This window comes from Triturus cristatus, chromosome 12, assembly GCF_964204655.1.
Source record: "Triturus cristatus chromosome 12, aTriCri1.1, whole genome shotgun sequence".
Taxonomy (NCBI): domain Eukaryota; kingdom Metazoa; phylum Chordata; class Amphibia; order Caudata; family Salamandridae; genus Triturus; species Triturus cristatus.
Genome location: NC_140595.1, coordinates 784,971,018 through 784,996,748, shown reverse-complemented (window position 1 = coordinate 784,996,748; position 25,731 = coordinate 784,971,018). Strand labels below are relative to the sequence as shown.

Sequence of the window (25,731 nt, the reverse complement as noted above, 5' to 3'; positions counted from 1 at the left end):
GCGGTGCCACTCGGCGGTCCGGCCTGTTGATTCATGTAACCAGGCTCCATTTCGCGGATTTATAAAGATACCAAGTCGAAAATTGCTTTATTAGCTAAACCCAGAGCCAAGAGTGGTTCCGCGCAAACCGTGGTCACCAACCTCAGTCCGTGACATCTCGTACAGATCCCGGTCATAGGCTCGTAGCGATCAATGGTGCACCGTGCGCAGTGACACCGGGGCCCACTGAACCGTGGTCATTATGTACTAGCCAGAATATTTTCTCCTTGTTTGCCCCAGGGCCACCTGCTTTTGCCTCTGACTGTTAACCTAGGAATCTCAGCTGTCAGTAGTTTAATTCGATGAATGGAGGTACACTGCGACTACAACACCCAGAATGCATTACACTGTCTCCGAAAAGGTCAAGGCGGAAAACTGTGTCCATGAGGAGTGAGTTCGTCGATACCTGAATTTACCTTGTAGCAATGTTATCCCACCCAAAAAAATACAGGCACGTGTTAGCCCGGTTACCTTGAAGGACTTGAGAACGGATAATTGTATGAGTCTTGTCCCATGCCCGATACCTTGTGTGACCGGGTGACCCCCATATGTTCACGGAGCCTTCACTGGAGAGACCGACTGTCAACCTCGTAAATTACATTCCCCGTTCCTCATTCGGTCGTTAAAAAGCACAATGTTGGGGGGCGGTGGGAGAGTGGACCCAATACATCCATATTTTAGGAGCTGCGCACCTCCATAAACCTGTGGTTGCAATGAACGGCGAGACCCCCGTCTGCGTTTTAACGGGAAATGTCTCCTCGCTGCTGTGAGAGGCTGGCATCTCTGTGCGCGCGCACCGACGGTCCCAGGCGGGAGGAAGTGACACCCCAGGGCATCCTTCCCAAAAGTGTCCTGTCTGCCAAGCATTGCACCGCCGACCCCATCCATTGGGTAATTGAACCCGCGACACACCCGACGCCATTTACTCTCCTAGTTTACAAAGGACTTGTATTTGTTCCAAAAGGCGCTCCAGACCATCACTGGGAGGCAGGCTCCAGGAATTTTTATTTGGGTGGGCCAAGGGTGCATTCGGGTGGGCCACTGCTGGCCCGATTTATCGCTTGCATATCTAGCCAGGCCTGCTTCTGGGCCCTCCTATATCTCTCCTTAGTCTTACAAGGCCCAGTAAAATGCACTCTTTTCCAGGTCTCTTTCGAAATGTTATCACTCTCAAAAAGCACTTTTTTTTCCATGTAATGACTCTTTGATGGGAAGAGGATGTTTCTAAGGTGGGAGTATCAGGCAAGTGACACTACTCGGTTCCCTCTGTGCAAGCCTTCAGGGAGAAACTCTCTTCATTACCACCTCCACCCGACCCATGATTCTGCAGCGCACTCCCTTACAGGCTTGATTATCCACTTTTCTACAACCCCTCTCCATTGCACCTTATCTCACAGCTGACCTTGGGCCCCAGCTCCATATCAGCCACCATTCAGTTTCACTTTCATTATTCCCAGTAAAAAACAATAGTAAAAACACTTTCAAACTTGAAACATTGAATATAGCAGTAAATGCAATTAGCATGCAGTTTAAAGTATGCTCCACAGTTGTCCTAATCACCTGACTGTTAATTAAATAAAGGAAAACAGAAAGGCCATGATAGGGCTGGTTTTAGTGCTGGTGTGGAAGTCTTTTTTGGCGCCCCACCAATGAACTCTTTATCTGTAGACAACTTAAATACCATCCTCCAACATTGCCCTTTGTCTCTCCGTAGCCCCTCCCCCTCATGGCCTCCTCCTCATACTCCCTAACTTCCACCCTCTACCAGTGCCCCTCATCTCTCCGTAGCTCCCCCCCACCCTATGACCTCCTCCTCAGATTCCCTCACTGCCACCCTCCACCAGTGCCCCTCATCTCTCTGTAGTTCCCCCACCCCGTGACCTCCTCCTCAGATTCCATCACTGCCCCCTCCACTAGTGCCCCTCATCTCTCTGTAGTTCCCCCCCCCCACCCAGTGACCTCCTCCTCTGACTCCCTCACTGCCACCCTCCACTAGTGCCCCTCATCTCTCTCCATAGCTCCACCGACCCCTTGACCTCCTCCTCGGATTCTCTCACTGACACCCTCCAACAGTGGCCCTCATCTCTGTTACCCCTCTCTCATATGCATTTCATTTGTTGTATAGCCCTACTCATATCAGTGTAGGGTGTCACAGTACTTTACATTCTTTGACAGTTCATAGGTCACTGTCCTATGTTAGGATAGTAACTTCTGAACCACAAGGATATCTGTGACAAAGGCAGTAACCCACTGAGCTGTTCCCATGAAATTCAGTTTATCAGCCTTTAAAAACATCAACAGACAAATGGTTGCTCTGCAGCAGGATCATAAATCACCAGTTATCTGATTTATTTTTGTTGTTGTTGTACATCGGTGGCAGATTCAGTGCGAGGGCTAAGGCTCAAGTTTGGGTGGGCCAGGCTCATGTTTGGGTGGGCCTGGCCCACCCGGCCCACCCTCTAGAACCGGGCCTGCTGGCAGGCACTATGTCAAAGTAGCCTTGCTGTGACGGAATCCACTGTGCCTTGCTATGTGAAGCATCCTCGCCTTCCCAGAAACCTCTTCGCCCTGGTACGTGTAGCACATTTGCCAGGCAAGAATCGAAACTGACATCTGTATGTATATAGCGCCCACACTGACCCCAGGGGATGTCTAGGCACTGAAAAATGGATATTATCCCGATCGATAGTCCTCATTTCATTGACCCTGGGAAAGGTTGACTAGACTTTGATCTCTGATCATGGGATCCAACGCAGTCAGGTAAAGGATGCTTCAACTACGCTACCGTAACCTACAGCACAGCGGCGCCCTCCAATATTCGGGCTGTATAGATGGTGAGGAATCTGATGTTCTCGCCGTAGCTTCCCTTGATCGCTGATCCTTCTGAGTATTGTCTTGTACCTCTGGCCTGCTCTTGTATTGCCGGTTGTGACATTGTCCTATCTTTTTGTCCTGCTCGGCTGCTCTCCCTCTCTGTAAATTTGTTTCGAATAAATTAACCTATACTTTGGCTTTGAGTCTGGATCTTGTAAATTATTTGATGGCTTGTCAATCTCCACTCCCTTTTCTAAATGTAATAATAACCAGGTATTTGTAAAGCGCGAACAATTACCACTAAGGGTGTCAAGGCGCTGGGGGCCTTTAGAAAGATTAAGCGATCTATTGCCCAGAGTCACATGGTGCGCCGGGTATCGAACCGTGAGCCCCTGTGTTCTGGAGTCAGCCCTCTGGCCGCTGCCCCACACCTCTTCCATTTATATTTATTCCATTTAGGGCTTGCCATTGTTTTTATTTTTTATTGATGGTGTTTTTTAGTATCGGGGCATGTAAAACTTAAAAGTGCACACCAGGCTGTTTAAATATACTGCACCCGGCCCTATGCGCTATTTAGGACATACCCTGGGTGTGACTTGTAAGTATAAAAAATAAAGGTTTAGGCCTAGGAAGAGGTTTATTTCGCCAGGTCAAAATGACAGTCTAAAACTGCACTCACCGGCTGTAATGGCAGGCTGGAGAGTTGTTTAGAAGTTGCAGCTTAAGTGGACGTCCCAATCAGTGCTGCAGGCCCACTAGTAGCATTTAATTTACAGGCCTTGGGCACGTGCAGCACCACTTTACTAGGTTACTTGCAAGTAAATAAATAAAATGTGCCTATTTGGTGTAAGCCGATTCCAGTATGTTTTGGGGAGCGAGCAGGCGCTCTTTAGTACTGGTTAGCAGAGTCAATGTGCACAGAATTCTATAAACCGACAAAACGGGTTGAGAACACAGGAGGGTGAAGACACAAAGTCTGGGGATGACCCTGCAGAATGGGTCAAGTCCAGCAGGGAAGAAGCCAAAAACATGGAATGGAGTATGAATCCTTAATCTTTTTGTACGGTCTACTACAGCAGTTCTGTGTGCACCGATTGGAACACACAAAAAAAAAAAACGGAAATGCATAAACCCATTGTTTTTCATGTGTTGAACTGGGCACATTTTGTTAAATGCTAATTTCTAACTATAACGTGTGTGAAACATATGGTTGTTTTAGTGAATTTGAAAGGTTTTTCTAAATGCTAATTTATGTATGTATTATATATTTTTAATATATTTATTTTACAATAAACTACCTATGTATATAGTTATAGATTGACTGTATCCTGTAATATGGAATGGCTCGTTTAAATTTTTTTTTTTTTAAGTGTTTTTCACCGTGCGTGCACGGAGCGCGCACCCCGCGATTTTTTTGAAAAAAAAAGAATGTTTTTTTCACTCTTAGGGGTTCTTCAGGGACCCCCTGACAAAGGCTAGGGGGTCAGGAACTCTCTACCCTGCCCCCTTTTCACGTTCTCCACCTTTGTTTTTCACTGCCACACACAAAATGGCGTCCGACACTTCCTGATTTCGACCGATTCGAATGTTGACTGACATCTAACCACCAATCAGAATTACGCTCGCGCACGGCAACGTGCGCGCACTGTGCGCGCCTATAGATATTTATATACTTTTAACTGCAATTTTCTCAGAAACTACTGAACAGATTGACACCATATATGCAAAAGGCACATCCCTGACCTGAGGACTACCTCTTTGCCAAATTTCAAGTAATTCTGTTCAGCCGTTCGGGCTGTACCTTCGACTAAAGGTCCTATGGGAAAATGCATGGGGAAAACGTGTTTTGGGACCCCCCCCTTTTTTCTCAGCCCCGCTTGACGAATCACCCCGAGACTTTCAGGGTAGGAGCTGAGCAGAGCGCCCCATTAGTTTTGAAAATTTTGCGAGGAATCGTCAACCGGCGCCAAAGTTATTCAAAATAGAATTTTCAGATTTCCTATGGGAACTCGGTCCTAACTATAACTATCTACTGGTGACCGCCAGTAGATAATATATTATCTACTGGCGGTCGCCAGTAGATAGTTATAGTTACAACCTACAGGAAGTGCCTTTTGCAGGTCTGGTGTAAATCTGTTCAGTATTTCCTGAGAAAATAGCATTTAAAAGCATATCAATATCTATACGCGCGCAACGTGCGCGAGCGCAATTCTGATTGGTTGTCAGATGTCGGTAAACATTCGAATCGGTCGAAACCAGGAAGTGTCGGCCGCCATTTTGTCTCTCACAGTCAGAGGGGGTCAAAAACAAAGGTGGAGAACGAGAAAAGGGGGCAGAGTGGACAGTTCCTGACCCCTAGCCTTGGTCAGGGGGTCACAAAAGGACCCGCAAGGGAGAAAAAAACAATTTAAATTTTTGTAAAAATCGTGAGGTGCACGGCACGAACTGCGAACCGTGGGTGCTCGGTGCGCGAAGCGCACCGAGCGCCCACAGTGCGCGCATGGTGCGCGCACGGTGAAAAACCTGAAAGAAAAAATAAATAATAAATACATAACTTAGCATTTAAAAAACCGTACAAATTCACTGAAAAAAACATAGGTTTCACACACGTTATAGTTACGAATTAGCATTTAAAAAACCTTGCAAATTCACTTAAAAAACCATAGGTTTCACACATGTTATAGTTAGCTGGACATTTCACTCGTAAAAAACCAATGAAATTCCCCCGTTTATAGTTACTGCAGTCAACTATAACTCACGCGACCGCAATCCTCTGCTGATGACGTCAGATATTACATCACTGATGACATGTGTCTTTCTGAAAAATAAATATTTGCAATATAGATTAATGGAAGAAGACATGGGTAAATAAGTGTCTAAATACAGTGATGTAATATCTGACGTCATCAGCAGAGGATTGCGGTCGCGTGAGTTATAGTTGCCTGCAGTAACTATAACGGGGGAATTTCATTGGTTTTTTACGAGTGAAATGCTAATTCGTAACTATAACGTGTGTGAAACCTATGGTTTTTTCAGTGAATATATATATATACACCCTACATAACCTACTGGTGGTTGCTATTAGGTAATTCCTAGTTAGGACCTAGTTTCCATTGGAAGAGCACTTTTTTGTTTTGCCAACAACTTTGGTGCCTTTTGACAAATCTTCAAGAAATTCTCAAAACTAATACTCCAGCTGGTGTCTGGGAAGTTTCGGGGTGATCTGTAGCGCGTGGGCAATGAAGGGGGGGGTCCAAAAACATGTTTTTCCCATGTCAATTCCATAGGTATTTTGAATAAGACTACAGCCCAAACCACTGAACGGAATAACACCAGATTTGGCAGAAAGCTTAATCTTGGTCCAGAGAGGTGCCTTTTAGTAATTTTGCGTAAATCCATTCAATACTTTTATATGAACCAAAATCCATATTTGTGTGTCTGTGGGCATGTATCCTCCGTGGGTCCACCCACAGAGGATCCGCAGTTCCACTCGCCACAGCAGGGACCCGATTGGCTGACCGCAACCTGAGAGAAGTCGCGACTGATATTTTAACTTTCAGGGAAACAGTCATCGGGACTGGAATGTTGCTTGAATACTAATTGATGGGGTCACCAGAGGTTCCCTGACCCCTTGTGTATGTTTGAGATGAAAGGCAAGCATGTGTAATTTAGTGGAAAATACTTAAACATTTTTCCCCCATGCTTGAGATCTGCGTACCCATCACGGGGCTCAATGAGGGTCCCCCCCCCACGTAGCTCCACAAGAGATCTGCGAAGTTGTCATGTCCCAATTTTTTTTCTATATAACTATTCTTAGACCCACTCTCATAGACACCCTCTGACATACCCATACAGGCACACTCGCATTTACTCACATAGAAATATTCTAACAGACCCACTCTCACTCATGCACCCACTCGCACATCTATGCACCCACTCTCAGACCAAGTCATATTCTCACCCCCCTCACTCACAGTCCCACTCAGGGACTCATACACCCAGTCACTTACAAACTCAGAAGCTCCCACTCAGACACACTCACACATGCACCCACTGACGGAGCCCCTCAGAGTTGTGCACCCGCTCTCAGATCCAGACATCTTCTCATGCACCCCCTCACAGACCTATAGTGCCACTCATACACCCACTCAGTCCTATACAGCTACTCATACACCCACTCGCTGACCTATCCAGCCACTCACACCCATGCTCCGTTTGCAGATTACAGTTAGGAAATAAAATGTAAAAAAGTAGAAATTCACTGCCTAAACAAAAGCTTACAGCGATATTGTAGTTGGAAAATAGAATGAAAAAAAATAAACTAGAAATTCACTGAAAAAAACAAAGGTTACAGGTACATTCTAGTTGGGCTCAGATTTCTCTCAAACAAAACTAGTAAATTCAGTAGTTATAGTTACCTGAGCTAACTATAAATTATACCACTGTAATGTACTGCTTAAGACCTCACATATTACACCACTCATGACATGGTCAGTGTTGGAACTGGGGGTCTCTAGTTGGCAGAGGTAGTCGCCTTTGACCAAAGAGGGACCCTTGCTTCTAAGTCAGGGAAAGGAGATTACACTACTGGATAACCCCTGCTCACCCCCTTGGTAGCTTGGCACGAGCAGACAGACTTATCTCAGAGACAGCGTGTTAAGCATTTGTGAACACATACAGTAATACAGTGAAAATACTACAGATGGACACCACACAGGTTTTATAAAAATAAGTATTCTTTATGTAGACTTAACACAAGACCACAAACAAAAATCCACAATACTGTACTCAAAATTGACTTCAACTTAAAGATGGTAGAATTAACTTAGTTCAAGTTGATGGTAAATGCGACACAGTTCTCACAAAAGTACCTGGATGCGGAACACAAAATAAACAAAAGGCTCGCAGCGTTGGAGATGTGTCGGTTCCTTGCTTCGGGGGAGAGGATGCGTTGCGCCTCAATGCTTGTGAAGAGCAGGGGATGCGTCTTGATCCTTACCGGAGAGGAGGTGATGCGTAGATTCTCGTGCTGCAGCCCGCTTGTGATGCGACAAGATGGCGCCTCGATGCGACAATCTGGTGCGATGCAATAAGATGGCACCCTTGATGCGACACTGTGAAGATGATGCGTACACGCCCTGGCAGCCTTGCGGAGAGACTGTATTTTGGAGCTGCGACAGGCCCTGCGACACGCTTCTCCGGTGATGCGACAGCGACCCTCACGGTGGCATCACGCTTCTCTGGTGATGCGACAGCAGACCGCTGTGACGAAGACACACTTCTGGAAGATGCGGCGGCGTCACGCTTCTCTGGCGCTCCGACGACTATAGCTGCGGCGGAGACACGCTTCTTGTTGCATTGCGCTTCCAGCTCCCAGCGACACGCTGGCTTCTGCAGATTGAATTCCCAGCATTGAAATTCAGAGGGGAGCTGGTGGTGAAGTCTTTTGTCCCTGAGACTTCAGCAGGAGGCAAGCACAAGTTCAAGCCCTTGGAGAAATATTCTGCAGGATGATGAAAGTCCTTTGAAAGTTCCTTCTCCTCTCCTTGGCACTGAAGACACCACTGTAGGCCACCACAGCACACTGGCAGGGGGGGCAGTAGCACTCCTACAGCTTCCTTTTGGTTCTTCTCCTTGGCAGAGGTTCGTCTTGTTGTTCTAGAAGTGATCTAAAGTCTTGGGTCCTCCTATTTATACTCCTATTCTCTTTGTTCTCTCAAGGTTGAGAGGCCTTTGCCTAGTCCAAACCAGTTCTGGTCAGTCCTGGAGCACTTTGTTGACAAGACTCCTTCTTCCCTTTTACAGTGCAGGCCAGGGACATCAGACGCACCCCAGGAGGTGGAGCGTGCATTGTGGAGGGAAGGCACAGCTCTATTCGGGTCCCAGGTTCAGCTCCTCCCACCCATCTACATGCAGATCTCTCTATTCAGCCCGGTGCTGACTCACCCGGTCTCCTGGAATCCCCCAGCCCCTGTCACTCACAGAACCAGACACACCATACACAACCTAGCAGAGGCAGGCTTGGACAGTTAAGCAAGAAAATACCTACTTCCTAAAAGTGGTATTTTCAAACACAGAATGTTAAAACCAACTTTACTAAAAGAGGTATTTTATCATTCTGAGTTCAGGCATACTAAATTTGAATTTCCATGTTCCCTGAGTCAGTTAGGATTATAAGATGTAATAATCAAACTGCCCATTCTGGCCTGTGGGGAACAGGCAGCCTTGCAATAGTGAAAAACAAAAATGTCTGTAATTCACTATTAGGACATGCCACACAGCCCAGGGTATGTCCTACCTTATACTTACAATGCACCCTGTCATTGGGCCTACCTTAGGGGTGTCTGATATGAAGATAAGGGAAGGTTTAGGGACTGGCAAATGGGTGCACTTGCCAAGTCGACATGGCAGTCAGAGACTGCACACAGGCTCTGCAATGGCAGGCCTGAGACACGCTTTACAAGCTGCTTCTGTGGGTGTCCCAACCAATGCTGCAAGCCCACCAGCAGCATTTGATTCACAAGTCCGGGGCACACATGGTGCACTGTACTAGGGTCTGACAAGTAAATCAAATAACCCAATCATGGAGTCTCTAATCAATACATCAACTTAGCATAGGGAGCACTTGCACTGTGGCACTGAATAGCAGTGGCACAGTGCCCAAAGCATCTAAACCAGCAAACCATATCAAAAACAGGAGGCAATTAGAAAAAATGGAAGGGAGACTCACGCCAATGATACCAGGTCTAACAGTCAGTGACGCTACTGATGACATTGTCCACTGATTGTGAGTGTATTATAAAGGTTTGAGTGTTAAACATGTATACCAAGGTACCACAAAAGTTAAATTAGTATACTTTGTTTACTACTGAGTGAAACTGTTTCAAACGTATATTATGTAAGTGGGTGTGGAACTGTGTGAAATTGGCTGTGTTTGTGAGTGGCTGGCTGGCTGTGTGTTTGTGAGTGGCTGGCTGGCTGTGTGTTTGTGAGTGGCTGGCTGTGTGTTTGTGAGTGGCTGGCTGTGTGTTTGTGAGTGCCTGGCTGGCTGTGTTTGAGAGTGACTGGCTGGGCGTTTGTGTCTGGCTGTGTGTGGGTGTGTGCTTCATTAGATGTGTGAATGGGTAAGTAAGTGGGTGTGTGAGGGGCGAGAGTAGCTGTATTGGTGGTGAGTGGTTGTACAGAGGATTGAGTGGCAGTGTGAGTGTCTCTGTGGATGAGTAAGTGGGTATGTGAGCTGTTGTATGGGTGTGTGTGGTTATGTGGAAGATGTCATCAGTGATGCCACTGACATGTCATTGGTGATGTAATATGTGAGGTCCTAAGCAGTGCATTGTGGGGGGGGATAAATGATAGTTAGCTTAGGTAAATATAACTGCTGATTTTCACTGTTTTTGTACAGTGAAACCCGAGCCCAACTATAATGTCCCTATAACATTTTGTTTTTTTTCCGTGGAAAATATGTATGTATAGGTGTGTATATATTATATATATTACACTCTCCGGAAATCGGATTCTCCTCTACCACACATGGACCGCAGGATAGGTACTATATTTCTGTTTTATTCAGATTTATATATATTTTCTTTAAACCATGAGTGTCTGCACCCATTCTGTGGAAGGGCTTATTTGATTGCATGTATATCGAGAAGCCGTCACTGTTTCACAGACGCTTCCCCATGATTTGGAGTAGAGTGATTATGGCATTCACTTGGAGTTGTATATCTCTATCTCTTACTGGTGGCTGCCAGTAGGTGTTTTAGAGTTAGGCCCTAGGTTTTAGAGGAAGAGTGCTTTTTGTTTTGCTATAACTATGATGCCATTTGATGAATCTTCAAAACATTTTCTGAACTAGTTTGTTTGCCATTCACATCTGCAAGCTGTCCAGAAAGATTTGAAGTGATCTCTCAAGCAAGGGCTGAGGAAAAGGGGGGGGGGTCCAAAACACGTTTTCCCCATGCAATATTCCATAGGGCTTTTAGACACTACTGCAGCCTGAACCGTTGAATGGAATTACACCAAATTCGTTGAAAGCTAGATCTTGTGCAGAGAGAGTGCTTGTTGTACCTTGGTGTAAATCTGTTTAGTAGTTGGTCTTGGAGTTATTAAAGTAAAAAGATTTATGGATCTCTAGAATGTGGATCCACGTGCCACCAGCAATGCCATGACTGGCTGGCTGCAAGCTGAGAGGAAAGTTTTGGCTGCCATCTTGTGCATCGGAACTAGGTTCCCTTGGGGGGGCTGGGGAAAACCTTTAAGTGATAGAAGGGGTCAGGGTAGAGGTACCCTGACCCCATGGGACTTGTGGAGGGTTCTGTGAGGGACCCATCATGGGTACTAAGTTGTCTCCCAAAATGTTTTGAGCACCCAATCCAGACACCAATTAAAAACAAAATCCACTCACAGGCGCACGCCCCTACTTGCACAGCCACTCACAGACCCACTTACAAACCCATACAGCCACTCCTGCACAGGGAGTGATAGACTTGAAGAAATTACAACAGCATGTGTTTGTATTCAATATGTTGTTGTTTTAGTATTGAATATGTGGTATATAACCAGCAGAACCCTTATTTGTCAGAGGATTTGCAATACATTTGAGTATCAGTAAAATTAATTAAGAGACTACAGAATTTAACATACCATAATTTTAGTTTTAAAATATATAAGAATGTGTGAAGACTTCCCATAGATGGAATGTTGCCTCTTACTGTTTAATCTCGGAGGTCCTACCGGGGCCTATAAATACTCCGCTTTCTCATTTTTCTGGTGTATACTTTATCCGGAGAAATTTCTAAAGAATTCTTAATTGAGGGGGTTGCATAAGGCCAGACTTAATCCCCCAGGGGACTGTGCAGTAGCGAGGAGGAAGAAGATCCAGCGGTCGCGCTGAAAAGCACTGAGGGTTCCCCGTGGCACGGGATGCATATTTGTCTCTTCCGCAGTAAGGGGGCTGCTGGACTTTATCCCCCGGGGACCGTGCGGTAGCGAGGAGGAAGATCTGGCAGTCGCACTGAGGGTTCCCCGCGGCACGGGACTTGCCTTTGTTTGTCTCTACAACAGTGAGGGGGTCCATGGGACCAGACTTCATCCTCCAGGGGCCTGTGCGGCAGCAAAGGATAGAAGATCAGGAGACCAGGAGCATGCCAAAGTGAGGACCGGGCACATCTGCACCTGTCAGTGGCTGGTAGAGGCTGGGCTGGGCCGGGCCAATTCTCTTGGTGCATTGCTTTTAGAGATCCTGCTGGAAAACGGAAGCTGGAAGGTACTGAGATTATCATATTATACGTGGCTTTCCGCCCTGGTGACTCTGGATTTTATATATTCTTGACATTTTTAGGTCTGACTGGCCTTGATCAAGTAGGTGCAATATATTATCAACTATGGGGAAGCAAAAAACCAATATTGTGTCAGGTGCGAAGGGTGCTACTCTCAATAGTTACCTGCAGCGAGTGGTAGGAGCAATTAGTAAAGAAATATAAGTTGCAGAAAGAAGGTTATGGTCCTCTACCCCACCTTTTGTGCTGGAGACAGAAGTTCTGCGCGGCCAGGATAGATCTTGATATGAGAATTCAGACACAGCTCCACTCTCACCTACTGTGATAATTGTTAATTAGGCTAAATCTTTCGATGTGGTTAATCAAGTCTTGGCCGAAAATAGGGAGACTGAGTTAGATTTTGACCCTAGGATGGAGAAATGCAAGAAGGCCGGAGAAAGACCGAAACTGAAAATATTTATAATTGCAAAAAAGGCCCACGATGTTCCTCCTGGCCCAGTTCTGATGGATCAATCTAGACCCCGCTAGCGGGGGGGGAGAAGGGGGACGGTTCTTTGTGTTCTGTGAATTTATGAGCATTTAGGCCTACTTATTTCAGATGCATTAAGCCCTGCTATGGTTCATTTGGGGAATATTGAGGATAGATTGCTGGTTTTGGAGGGTGTTCTCAAAGAAATACATGGCCTAACTCCTAATCGGGAGATTAGAGCTCCTGAAAAGGTTGAGGTAGGCAAAAATAATATAACTCCACTTTTATCTTTGGGTAGAGGGAGTTCCACTGAACCTAGCCCTGCCACTTTGATATTTCCCCTTCTTTAAATTTGTCAAGGGGGTTAGCTGGGCTAACAAAGTCAACACTAGAACCTCCTCAATCCATTCATCCAGATAAGCAGGTTGTAACGCCCTGAACGTCTCAGGATCGTTTAACAGACACGATAATGAGGACGCAACCACTTGTGAAGGGTTAGTTATTTTAATGAAGGCAAAAAGAATAAACAAAAGTTATAGTCACTGGAATCCTCCAGGCTAAGTACGTTACCAGCCCACCGCACGGATGGTCCTAACCGTCCTCTGCATATACGCCGATCCCGGCGTATGCCAACAGAGGGCAGAAATGAAATGGCCGCCAATGCCAATCGGTAGGCTGTGAGGGGCACGAAGAGTGTTGGGGAAAATCGAGGAGTCAGGGAAACACCCAGCCGGGGTCTCTACCTGAAGGGTGCAGCCGCTCAACCTCTTCCTCAGACTGCACCGGGACGCGGAGTCACCTCCTGGTGATACGTCACCGATACCCCAATCCAAAGCAAGAAGACTGAACCGAGAGCAGCCGCTCGATCGATCCTGTGGACTTCCGAGTCTGTAACGCGGCAAACACCTCCTGGTGTGCGTTACAGCTGGCAGTCCCTGTATCTCTGTTCGGGCTGGGAGTTACGACTCCAACCAGCAAAAGCGCCACTGCGCTTTGACTCAGCCGAGTCAAAAAGCGAAGCTCAATGGTTGACCGGTAGAGCTTCCGGGTCCTTCACAGGTGACGATGGGGCAAGACACGGCCCAGGGAGTAACGACTCGACCTACCTCCGTTCTTGCCTTACTGGAGCACCACTCCGGAACACTGCTCTTCACGAAGCAGGTACGTCGGTGTAAACACAATATCCGACAGCGTTGTACCTCCCGGTTCCTCCCTTTTATAGGGCGTGTTTTCCTTGAGTTATGTAACAGCTCTCCTGTTTACATAAGGGCGTGTTTTCCTTGAGTTATGTAACAGCTCTCCTGTTTACATAAGGGCGTGTTTTCCTTGAGTTATGTAACAGCTCTCCTGTTTACATAAACTCTCAACCGCTAAGCATCCTGGGAGATTTAGTCCGTGTTCGCTGGTTACCGTTTTCTTCCCCTCGCATGACAGGAATTCTTGACAGTACATCCTCCCTCTCAGCGGCTCCCCACGGGTCCAGCGCTGGCAGGAAAACGCCGATGGAACAAGGAGACCAAGCGCGGAGCATGAACCCCTTCAGCCGGTTCCCATGAGTGCTCTTCCGGGCCATAGCCTTTCCATGCAACCAGGTACCACAGCTTCCCCCTGCGCCATTTGGACGCCCGTATGCCCGACACTTCATACTCCACCTCCGACTCCACACATACCGGCCTAGGTGTCCCAGACGGCTTGGAGGGTGCAGGTTTGAGCAATGATACATGAAAGACAGGGTGTATCCGCAATGACTGGGGCAAGCACACCTTCACGTTCACGGGACCCATACACTTGGTAATTCGATAGGGGCCCATGTACTTGGGATGGAACACACTGTGCTTTCGAAACCTCATGTTTCTTGTGGATATCCAGACGTAGTCTCCAGTGCGGTACAGTGGCCCGGGCCTTCTCTTCCTGTCTGCCGCAGCCTTGTATCTTCTCTTGGCCTCTATTAGGACAGCCCTTGAGCGCATCAACGTGTCTTTTATGTGTGCCACCCTGTCCGCTGTGGCGGGAATCCTGTCCTCTCTGAACGGATTTAGAAACGGCAAGAACCTGGGATGTTGGCCATAGTTGCTATAGAACGGAGATGACTGTGTGGAGCTGTGAGTGGCGTTGTTGTAGGCTATCTCTGCAACCCATAGCAAGTCGACCCATTCTTCCCTGCCCTGGTCCACAAAACATCGCAGATACTGTTTGAGCGTTTGGTTCAGGCGCTCGGTTTTGTGGTAAATATTTTAATTACCTGTACTATTTTTGATGCGGTAAATCTAGTAAGAATAACTCAGTAAAATAAGAGGCAGAATCCGTGGTATTAGAGGTTCTGAAAGGGCTTTATTCCTCTACAAAGGAATTACAGTTCGAACTGCAGGCATCATATTCCATCACCACGGGGGTTCAGGAAGGGAAGGCAATACATTATTGACAGGTAATCGTTTTTATATGAAAAAGAATTACATTAAGACAGATGCAAGAGGCGTAACAGCTGATAATAGAGATAACATTACACATACGTAATAAAAAAAAGGCGTACATTTGGGCGTAACTAGAAACGTCATTATACATGATGTCACAAATGGGTGGATCCATAAGAGAATCCTGCAATGTCAGCAGAAATAATTGGCAGAGATGCGCGCGCAGCCGCATGACGTGTGATTGACGTGCAACTAGGGGGTGAAGGGGACTTGACATTTAGCTCTACATGTGGAGACAGAAGTCTGGGGGGTCAAGTCAACCTAATCCCAAATCATATCTAACATCCTATGTTTAAAGAACTGTGTTATCCAAAAGGAAAGGTCTCTCGGACGAGATCTATTCTATACTGACTGTTAGTGCGTGTACAAGCGTCTAAGTGTCTACATGAGATGCGAGGGGGCAGGAATCTTCCATGGTAACAGGGGCTATGAGTTACTTGCATGAGGACAGAGAAGCCGGGCCCTTTGCTCTGTAGCTGGAAGGATGTTTACCTAAACTACTAGACAGGAATGCATTGGATGAGGAGCGGAGCAGATAATCTTGAAGGTGAAATACAGTTTTTGGCAGGCAAACAGGCCGAGTCAGGCACCGTTAGCCGCGCAGAGAGTAGGACAAAGTTCATGGATACAGATGCGAGCTCAGACTGGAGCTGTCAGGAGTAGAAAGCAGGAAAAGGCTTGATGGCAGAATTCAGGGCCTACTCGCCTGAACTGCAAAATGGAGTGAATGAACCATATAAAGTCGGTGGCCTTTCATACTTAGGAATGGAATATCCGGCCCATTCATGGCGGATCTGAAAGAGGACATGTTGACGGTGGACGCACATGTGTTTGCGTCTTCATAACTGGAACTGGAGGGAACATACATGTACTTATAGCATATACATGGAGCCGTTGGGGTCTAAGATAGGGGACATAACTGATCATAAAATTCATATTTCCTCAGTTTGGCCGTCCGTTTGAGGGTGGTAGCTGGTGGACAGGGCGGTCTTAACATGCAGCGCAGTGCATCAAGTCTTCCAGAATTGCGCAGTAAACTGCGACCCCCGGTCCGACACGATCACCCCAGGTAATCCATGCAGTCGTACCACATTCTTTGGAAGTAGTGACGCCAATTCCCCGGCCGTAGGGACTCTCTTGCAGGGGATGAAGTGCCCCATTTTCGTCAAGTAATCCACCACCACCAGTATTGCCGTCATCCCCTGGTCTACCGGTAGGCCCACCACGAAGTCCAGTGATATGCTATCCCATGGTCTATCCGGGGTCGGAAGTGGATGTAAGAGCCCTTGGGTTCGGCCATGGTCGGCCTTCATGGTAGCACACGTAGGACACTCCTGTCCCCACCTCCTGACATCCACTCTCATGGTTGGCCACCAGAAATGCCGTCCCATGCTAGCCACCGTTTTTTCAAAGCCCAAATGACCTGCGCATGGAGAGTCATGGCACCAGATGAATGCTTGTTTCCTTAGCCTAGGCGTGGGTATCAGTAGGCACCTGCCCTTCAGGGGTATCCCGTCCTTCAGCTGCCATTCCCTGTGACTGAGGAGCCACCTCCGCCATGCGAACGACCTGATCCCTCTCTTTATTCCCCTCAGGAAAGTATCCGGTTGGATAACCCCCAATACCATCCTCGGGGAAATGATGGAACGCTCGGTCGCAGGCAATGGTTCCTTAACTGCAGTTTGACGGGACAGGGCGTCCGCCTTCCGGTTTTCCGTCCCCGGCCGATATGTGATGCGGAAGTTGAACCCCGCAAAGAAGATCATCCACCGCAGCTGCCTGGGAGAAAGGTGTCTTGTGGCCGTCATGAACTGTAGATTCCGATGGTCCGTGTACACCGATACCACATGTCTTGCCCCCATCAACCAATGCCTCCATTCGGTGAAGGCGTCCTTGATTGCGAGAAGCTCCTTCTCCGCAATATGGTAGTTGCGTTCGGCGTCGTTGAGTTTGCGGGACATGTACGCAACGGGATGAAGCACCCCTGTGTCGTGGTTGCGTTGGGACAAGATAGCCCCCAGTGCCACATCCGAAGCGTCCGCTTCCACCACGTAGGGGAGATCCGGATCGGGGTGCGCCAACACCGGCGCCTTACTAAAGGCGCTTTTCAGGGCCTCAAAGGCTGTGTTCGCTTCAGAGGACCAGACAAACTCCTTGGACTTCCTCAGTAGCTGTGTGATTGGGGCCACCAATCCTGAAAATCCATCTATAAACCGCCTGTAAAAGTTGGCGAAGCCAATGAAACTTTGGACGTCCTTCACGCTTTGGGGCACCGGCCATTCTTTCACCGCCTTGATCTTTCGTTCTGCCATCTCCTGCCCCTCTGGACTCGGCATCACTCCGAGGAATTCCACGGACGTGACGTGGAAGTCACACTTGCTGAGTTTACAAAACAGCATGTTTTCCCTCAGCTTTTGGAGCACAGCTTTGACGTGGTGTACGTGCTCCTCCACACTGGACGAGTAGATGAGGATGTCGTCGATATATACGACCACGTAGATATCCAACTCCTCTCTGAATACCTCATTCAAAAAGTACTGAAAGGCTGCCGGGGCGTTGCACAGACCGAACGGCATGACGAGGTACTCAAAAAGGCCGAACCTGGTCTTGAAGGCGGTCTTCCACTCGTCTCCATCCCTCATGCGCACCAGATGGTATGCCCCTTTCAAATCCAACTTGGTGTAGATACGAGCTTTCTTGACCTGTTCCAGAAGTACACTGATGAGAGGCAAGGGGTACCGATTTTTTATGGTTATCGCATTCAATGCCCTAAAGTCCACACAGGCTCTCAGCTCCCCATTAGCTTTCGGGATGAAGAAGAGTGGCGAGGCGGCCGGAGACTTGGACGGGCGGATGAATCCTAGCTTGAGGAGTTTATCCAGGTACCCCCGGAGATGCACGTTTTCAGGCTCCGTCCGGGCATACAGCCTGCCGCTGGGAACGCTGGCCCCTGGCACCAGGTCGATCTGGCAGTCAAACTGTCTATGTGGTGGTAGCACTTCCGCCTTCACCTCATCAAATACATCCTCAAAACTGTGATAAGCCTGGGGGAGAGCCACATCTTTTTCTGCCGCTGTAGCCACCGTCTGACTCCCGCTCTCATCTGCGTCAAGGGATTCCGTTCTTTTTCCACAATGCAGGATGCAATACGGTGACGTCATTTCGACGCGATGTGTTGGCCAATCCACAGAGGGGTTGTGTTTCTGTAGCCACGGCAATCCCAATATGACGCCATATTGGGGCGCTCGGATGATGTTAAAATCGATTTGTTCCAAATGGTTCCTCCCATATCTCATCGGAAGGACCCCCGTGTGCTGCCCGATGGGCCCCGTCACCAATCGCCTTCCGTCTACAGCATAGACGTCTTCGGGTACAGCTTTGGGAAGAAGCACTAGCCCTAGCCTGCATGCCTCGTTGTGGTCCATAAACATGCCAGTGGCCCCTGAATCCACCATGGCCACAACGGGTAACCACTGGTCATGCACTCCCACGTGCACCGTGAGAAACAGGTGTCGGTGTCCCTTAGTGACCGAGTTGGAAAGTGAAGGGATGGATGAGTGACTCCGAGATGCCCCTTCTTTGGTCTGGGAGTCCTCTAGTTTTCCGCCGGTATGTCCACCACGGCTGTTACCGACCGGTTGGCCCGATAACGTGACGTCTTCGGTTTGGCAGGGCATTCACGTACGTAGTGGCCTTTTTTACCACAATATAGGCACAATCCTTGTTTACGGCGTGACTTTCTCCGTGGCTGTGAGGCTCGCTCGTATTGCGCCGATGTCCATGGGTTCTCCCTTGGATGCGGTGGAAGTTTCAGGACTTCCCACCGTCACATAGGATGGAAGGGATTTTCCTTTTCTCCCATGATCCCCCTTTCCTTCACTTAGCCTATGTTCCAGCCGTAATACCAGGTTGATAAGGCCCTCACATGTCTTGGGTTGAGGGTCAATATGAGCCACGGCGTCCTTGAGCTCATCGCACAGCCCTTGATGGAAGAGCGCCGTCTGTTTAGCAACAGGCCACTTGGTTTCCGCAACCAGCCGTCGGAACGCGTTGAGATACTGCACCAGGTCGTTGGATCCCTGTCTCAACTCAAGCATTTCACGGTCCGCCGTGTATGAGTCAGCCCTTCTGTCGAATACCTTCAGGAATTTCTCGCGAAAAGCACCCCAATCACATAAGATGGGGTCGTCCCTGCTCACCAGAGGTACGGCCCATTGTGCCGCGTTTCCAGCCAAATAGGAAATAAGGAAAGCCACACGAGCCTGACTCGTGGGGAACGCCTTTGGTTTGCACAATAAATGTAGCGCCACTTGTGTGAGGAATACCTGCACTGTGTTAGGATCCCCACTGTACCTCTCTGGTGTTGCCAAGGGGATGGCTACCGGCATTTCCACTACTACAGCAGGGGTCTGGTTCGTGAGGGAGGTGCTGGGCGAGAGCGGGTCCAATTTGATAGCATCCAGTCTGGCTTTTACATCGGCTGTTTCTTGCCTAGAGGCAGCCACTTCAGCTTGCACGGTCGCTAAAGTAGCCAGCACATCGTCAAGTGTTGCCATGTCTGTTATCGACCGGGAGACAGTTAGTGTTATTAAGGTCGGATATTTTGTAACGCCCTGAACGTCTCAGGATCGTTTAACAGACACGATAATGAGGACGCAACCACTTGTGAAGGGTTAGTTATTTTAATGAAGGCAAAAATGATACAAAGAATAAACAAAAGTTATAGTCACTGGAATGCTCCAGGCTAAGTACGTTACCAGCCCACCGCACGGATGGTCCTAACCGTCCTCTGCATATACGCCGATCCCGGCGTATGCCAACAGAGGGCAGAAATGAAATGGCCAACAATGCCAATCGGTAGACTGTGAGGGGCACGAAGAGTGTTGGGGAAAATCGAGGAGTCGGGGAAACACCCAGCCGGGGTCTCTACCTGAAGGGTGCAGCCGCTCAACCTCTTCCTCAGACTGCACCGGGACGCGGAGTCACCTCCTAGTGATGCGTCACCGATACCCCAATCCAAAGCAAGAAGACTGAACCGAGAGCAGCCGCTCGATCGATCCTGTGGACTTCCGAGTCTGTAACGCGGCAAACACCTCCTGGTGTGCGTTACAGCTGGCAGTCCCTGTATCTCTGTTCGGGCTGGGAGTTACGACTCCAACCAGCAAAAGCGCCACTGCGCTTTGACTCAGCAGAGTCAAAAAGCGAAGCTCAAAGGTTGACCGGTAGAGCTTCCGGGTCCTTCACAGGTGACGATGGGGCAAGACACGGCCCAGGGAGTAACGACTCGACCTACCTCCGTTCTTGCCTTACTGGAGCACCACTCCGGAACACTGCTCTTCACGAAGCAGGTACGTCGGTGTAAACACAATATCCGACAGCGTTGTACCTCCCGGTTCCTCCCTTTATAGGGTGTGTTTTCCTTGAGTTATGTAACAGCTCTCCTGTTTACATAAGGGCGTGTTTTCCTTGAGTTATGTAACAGCTCTCCTGTTTACATAAGGGCGTGTTTTCCTTGAGTTATGTAACAGCTCTCCTGTTTACATAAGGGCGTGTTTTCCTTGAGTTATGTAACAGCTCTCCTGTTTACATAAACTCTCAACCGCTAAGCATCCTGGGAGATGTAGTCCGTGTTCGCTGGTTACCGTTTTCTTCCCCTCGCATGACAGGAATTCTTGACACAGGTATCTGATAGGAGGAGATCTCTGCCCCGTCAACAGCCCAGGCGCATTGCTCAATTTAGCCAAAACCCCTCTGATCATTTACACCTGCCTCTTCAGAGTACTCCATATACCATAATCCACACAGGAGTTCCCCCATTGAAAGATGGAGCTAGGGAGGAGTGCCACAGCCTTATTAATAATGCTGTGTTATTGTTAATATATATTTATAAAGCGCCAAATCATCAACTGTCTCTAAGCGCTACCACATTGACCCAGAAGTTCCCTACTGCCAGCTGATTGAGCAAAGGTGGGGAAGCTTATCCAAATAACTCAGTAAATAAGATGGTCTTCAATTTCCTCCTAAAAGGAAGTAGCGTAGCTTCCCCACGCAGGCTCTCCGGTAGCTTATTCCAGAGCTGGGGGATTACCACTGAGAGAGCCCCCCCCCCCTCCCAGCGTAGCTCTGTTAAAGCGATGTTAGGTCAGCAAATTTCGCCCGGATGAACAAAGACAACAAATAGGCATATAAGGCTTCAATTGATCGTTTATATAGCTGGGTGCCGCTCCATACTGAGCTTTGTGTGGAATGCACAGGCCCTGAGACCCGACCCTCTGCTTAATCAGGAGCCAATGTAGCTGTTGTAGTGGGGGGTTGCGCTAGTTCTTCTTGGTAGCTTAAAGATCAGTCTTGCTGTGTCATTTAATGTCACCTGGAGTTTCCCCAGGAGTTTCTCAGGGAGCCCAATATAGACAGCGTTGCCATAATCCAGACGTGACAAAATTAATGCGGACACAATGGTACGCATGGTGGAAAATGACAACAGGGGTACCAATTTACGAAATAGTCTCATCAAACTAGCGCAGCTCCCCACAACCGCAGCTACCTGATTGTTCATTGTTAGCTTGGTACTGTTGCAGGGATTCTGCTCATGCACAGAACTATGCGCAGGAAACCAGGACCTCAGTGAATTGCGGTGTACCAAAAACTCACCTTAGTACCCAGAACCCCAATCCGACTAGCATCAGTGTCCCATTCGTTACCCGTATTCTCTTGGAGCTCCCAATGTATAGACAACCCAGAACAAGCGACTTGGAGTACTCTCAGGAATGGTGGGAATCAGAAATACCTGTTCGTTATTTTTCTCATAACAACAAGAGTAATCGGAGACACGGTAACGTTTAAAATGTTTATTTTATAAACTACGTGTCCTAAGATGCAGTACTTTAGCTAACACAAGCAGACAAATGATTATAATTAAAACCATCAGCATTGTTACAATAACATAGAAAATGAAGGTAGAAATCATATTACAAAAGTACAGTGGAATACAACCACCCTCCCTTCACTAGTGAGCTAGTATTATTATACTAATAGAAGGTCTCTAGGTTTGAATGGGGAACCCCATACCGTAAAGATCAGCTTAGGTGAATCACATCACAGGATCAGCTTTGCTCTGCGCCAGGAAAGGTTCTTCTCCAGAATGTGTGTCTAATGCATGCAAACTGCAATATTAAAGGCTCTCGACTTTAAGGTATTTGCAGCTGTGTGTGTGTTATGGCTAGAGCATGGGCCGATCAACCTGAACTCAAAACCGTAAATTGTTTGGCGGCTCAGACTGTTTCTGCACACAATGTTCAGACCAAGGTCGCAGTGCACGTCTAGGGATGTGAACAACAGACAGTTCACATGTGAAGAAAAGGCAAGCAAGCAGTTTTCAATTAATAACATGTATCTGCAGTGTCGTGTGCAAAAACCAGCAAGAAGTGGCAAGATGGCATTTCTAACATCGAACGTGCTTATGCTAACCTAGCAATGTATGTATCTAAAACGCTGCCTCCACTACACCCCCCCCCCTTGGTTGGACCACTACTATTAGGGATACAAGAAAGGAACGCAGAGTTCAAGTTTGACAGAGCAGAACCAAGTGCGTGTATTGGAAATCCAAATAAAGGGGAGCGAAAGTTCAAAGAAAAAACCGTAAAAAAAAAAAAAAATGAAGGGGAAAAAAGAAAATGGTAAGTTGTTACATCTTGTAAAAGGTCAACGAGCCCAAATGTCGCAACACCAAAAAAAAAGTGTGGTTTGTGCAAGTAAAGTTGGACAATATCCAAGTTAATCCATTAACGTGTAAGCACAGCAAGTAGCGACAGCTTCCAAGAGGAAGTCATTGGAACGTTCTGTAAAAGTTTCTGCCGTCCAGTCTAACAAGGTAAACTAACATGCATGTTCCTCGACAACTGGGGCCTCTAGCACAATCCGAGGACAACTGGCGTGTTCTTCAAGGTAACTTCTTGCCAAGAAGTCATACGCTGCCGTACCGATGTCCCAATTCCCTAGGACTCCATGTGCCGCTCCACAGGCCATAATCCTGATACCAGAACAGTCCAACTCATGAGCCACTAAGGGACTCATCAGTCGATCATAATCCGGGGCAGGAGACAGAGTTCGACAAGCACAAATCCTGAGCCCATTCGAAAGGACAATCTAGGCAATGAAAAACAGGTTGTACGCACGTAAAGTAGGAAAACCGGAAGGACAACCCATAGGCTATGCTCGGGGTTGCCAGTGGTAAAGTTCCATAATATTCAAGCATCCGGTTACGAAGATGGAGCAGCCGGGACAGACTGTCTCGTGACACAAATTGTGCAGCCATTGCGCAGTAAGCAGATCAACAACAGCACACCAGCCGCGAGGGCGAGAATCAACAGGAGCCCGCCAAAGACGCTGGAAAAAATAGAACGGAAAAATGCCGGTATCGCACCAAAAACTGTTTGGAAGGAGGTCACGAGGCCGGAGCCCACAACTTTGAAAAAATGCACCAAGCCAGTTGTTGACGAGGCATTAAATATAGTTTGAATGAGGGCACCGAAATGTAGTGGGAGATCAGTATTTAAAAGCGCATGCACCTCGGTTCAGATGTTTGCTACGTGAAGGACAAATGTTTCACGGGACGAAGTCAGAGCGACTTCTTTTTGAGACAATAGAGCCCTTCTGCTCATCTTGTTGAACTCCGCTTTCAAGGTTGTTATTGAAGGCCAGATGGATACATCCAGCCGCCCATGCGGGGGTGGGAAAAGGACATTTTTACAGCAGACTACTCTTTGTGATACAGTCGCAATGTAGGGAATTCCCACTAGCATCGCAGCAAGCCTCGTTATTTAAAAGCAAATAACTACCGTTAGCTAACAACGTGAAAGAGGGTGTAATAGCTGGCACTGGAATCCCTTTCAGGAAGCACGCTAAATTATGTGCTTGCACATTGCACGCGCCATGCAATTGGATGTGACTACAGAGTGATCAGGTGTGGATGTGCGTTCCTCACCCTTCAAATAAACTTCTTTACCTTCTCTCATGCACCTGTATGTAAATGGGAGTGACCAAACGTCATGCAGGAAAGCAGTACCCAACGGTTCATATCTGCCCAGGGCATAGTGTTTCATGCAAGAACTGAACTTAAACAAAGGAAATGGCAATGTGATTAACCCGTGGATAAGCCACACAGCTGAGTTCAATTCGGCCACAGAGAAAGGCAAAGGTTCTAACTTTTCAATATGCAGTAATGAGTATGTTGCATCTTTCATGGACATGAATTGTTGTTTTGCAGTTAGATTAAAGGGAAGGAACAAAGATTAAGTATTCATGTAGTCCCAGGGGACTTTTCCAGCCTTTAACGTTTGCAAAGTCCATGCAAACTGCATGATAGAACGTAATTGATTTTGACCATGATACAAAACAGACACATCATCCTGCACAACATCAACAACAGAAGAAACAATATTATCTAATGTGTAAATTCTGGAAGAAAGGGTGTTAATGCCATTATCGATAACAGCCAGGACTTTTTCCAAATTGGCCTGATCAATGGCTCTCAATCTGGAAGCTGCTTCAATTTGAGATAATTTCCAAACTTCGTTATAAACAGCATACACCCATCTTTTGGACCTGCCACCTACAGGACCCTTAACAAAATCATTCAAATCTATTTTGTCATTTAATTTAGATAAATGAAGTTTAACAGATGCCAAGGTGGAATGTTGCAGCCAAGATTGGCATAACTTCCCTATAGAGTAGGTAGTAACAGAATGGGAAGATTCAAAGCGGGGGTCTACGTGAACCTGCGTATACCCAGGTTGCAGACCCAGAAAACTATGTTGACAGGAATCTGAGCTTGTCTGCCAAGTCAACCATCCTTTAGAATGTAATTTGGAAATGTTGAAGGATGTATTAGTAATGTATGACTGCAACGCATCAAGGGACAGATCTGTATGATTATCCCAATTTGGATAAGCACCCACATCTGGAATAGAGGGGGAATTCAGTTTTTTTTTTTAGAGGTAGCCAATCCAAAGCAGGTGGTGTGAAAAATAGTCCAATTCAAAAATATGTGGTTTGGGATGAGGCAGGCACGATGCAAAGCTTCAGTTCCTTGTACCTGCCACGGTTTAGAACCCCAAACCGATTTAAGATCAATAGTACCTTTCCACAGATCATAACCCTTGATAGCCAAATCATCCATAAACGACTTGGAATATGTGTCGGCCTCACCTTTGATGAAGCTTCTGCTGCCACTTTAAAATAAAAGGCGGCAGGGTTTGAAACACTGAAATCAGTAAAATAAGCAAATTTGTTCACCAATGTGTTGGAGCTGCCTTGCATTGGCGTCGGACAATGTTCCCATTGTGTATAATTTACAAAATTTCGATGCGTATTGGCTTTATGTACGAAATGATTGCCATAATTTTGATAGCAAAACAGTTGCCCATAATTAGCAGTGTCTAAATACAAATCTTCAGCATCAAAAGCGGCATAATATTTCAAATCAGAAAATAATGATTCTATGGCCTGAACGTCCCAATCATCAGAGCGGAAGTTTTGTTTCACAACATCACCCATAGAAACACGAAGAACATTCGGAACATTAATGACCTCAGTGAGTCCATGAATTTGAAATTTAACCGCATCCCACACAATCCCATCTAACACAGGCCAGGCAGTAATA

The 25,731-nt window shown here is 47.3% G+C and overlaps 1 long non-coding RNA gene across 5 annotated transcripts in view; it reads left to right on the top strand.

Annotated features, from left to right (window-relative positions):
• The window catches only part of LOC146782834 (uncharacterized), a 219,192-nt gene that overhangs the window by 959 nt on the left and 192,502 nt on the right, over positions 1–25,731 (top strand). The gene's annotated exons all lie outside the window — the stretch shown is intronic.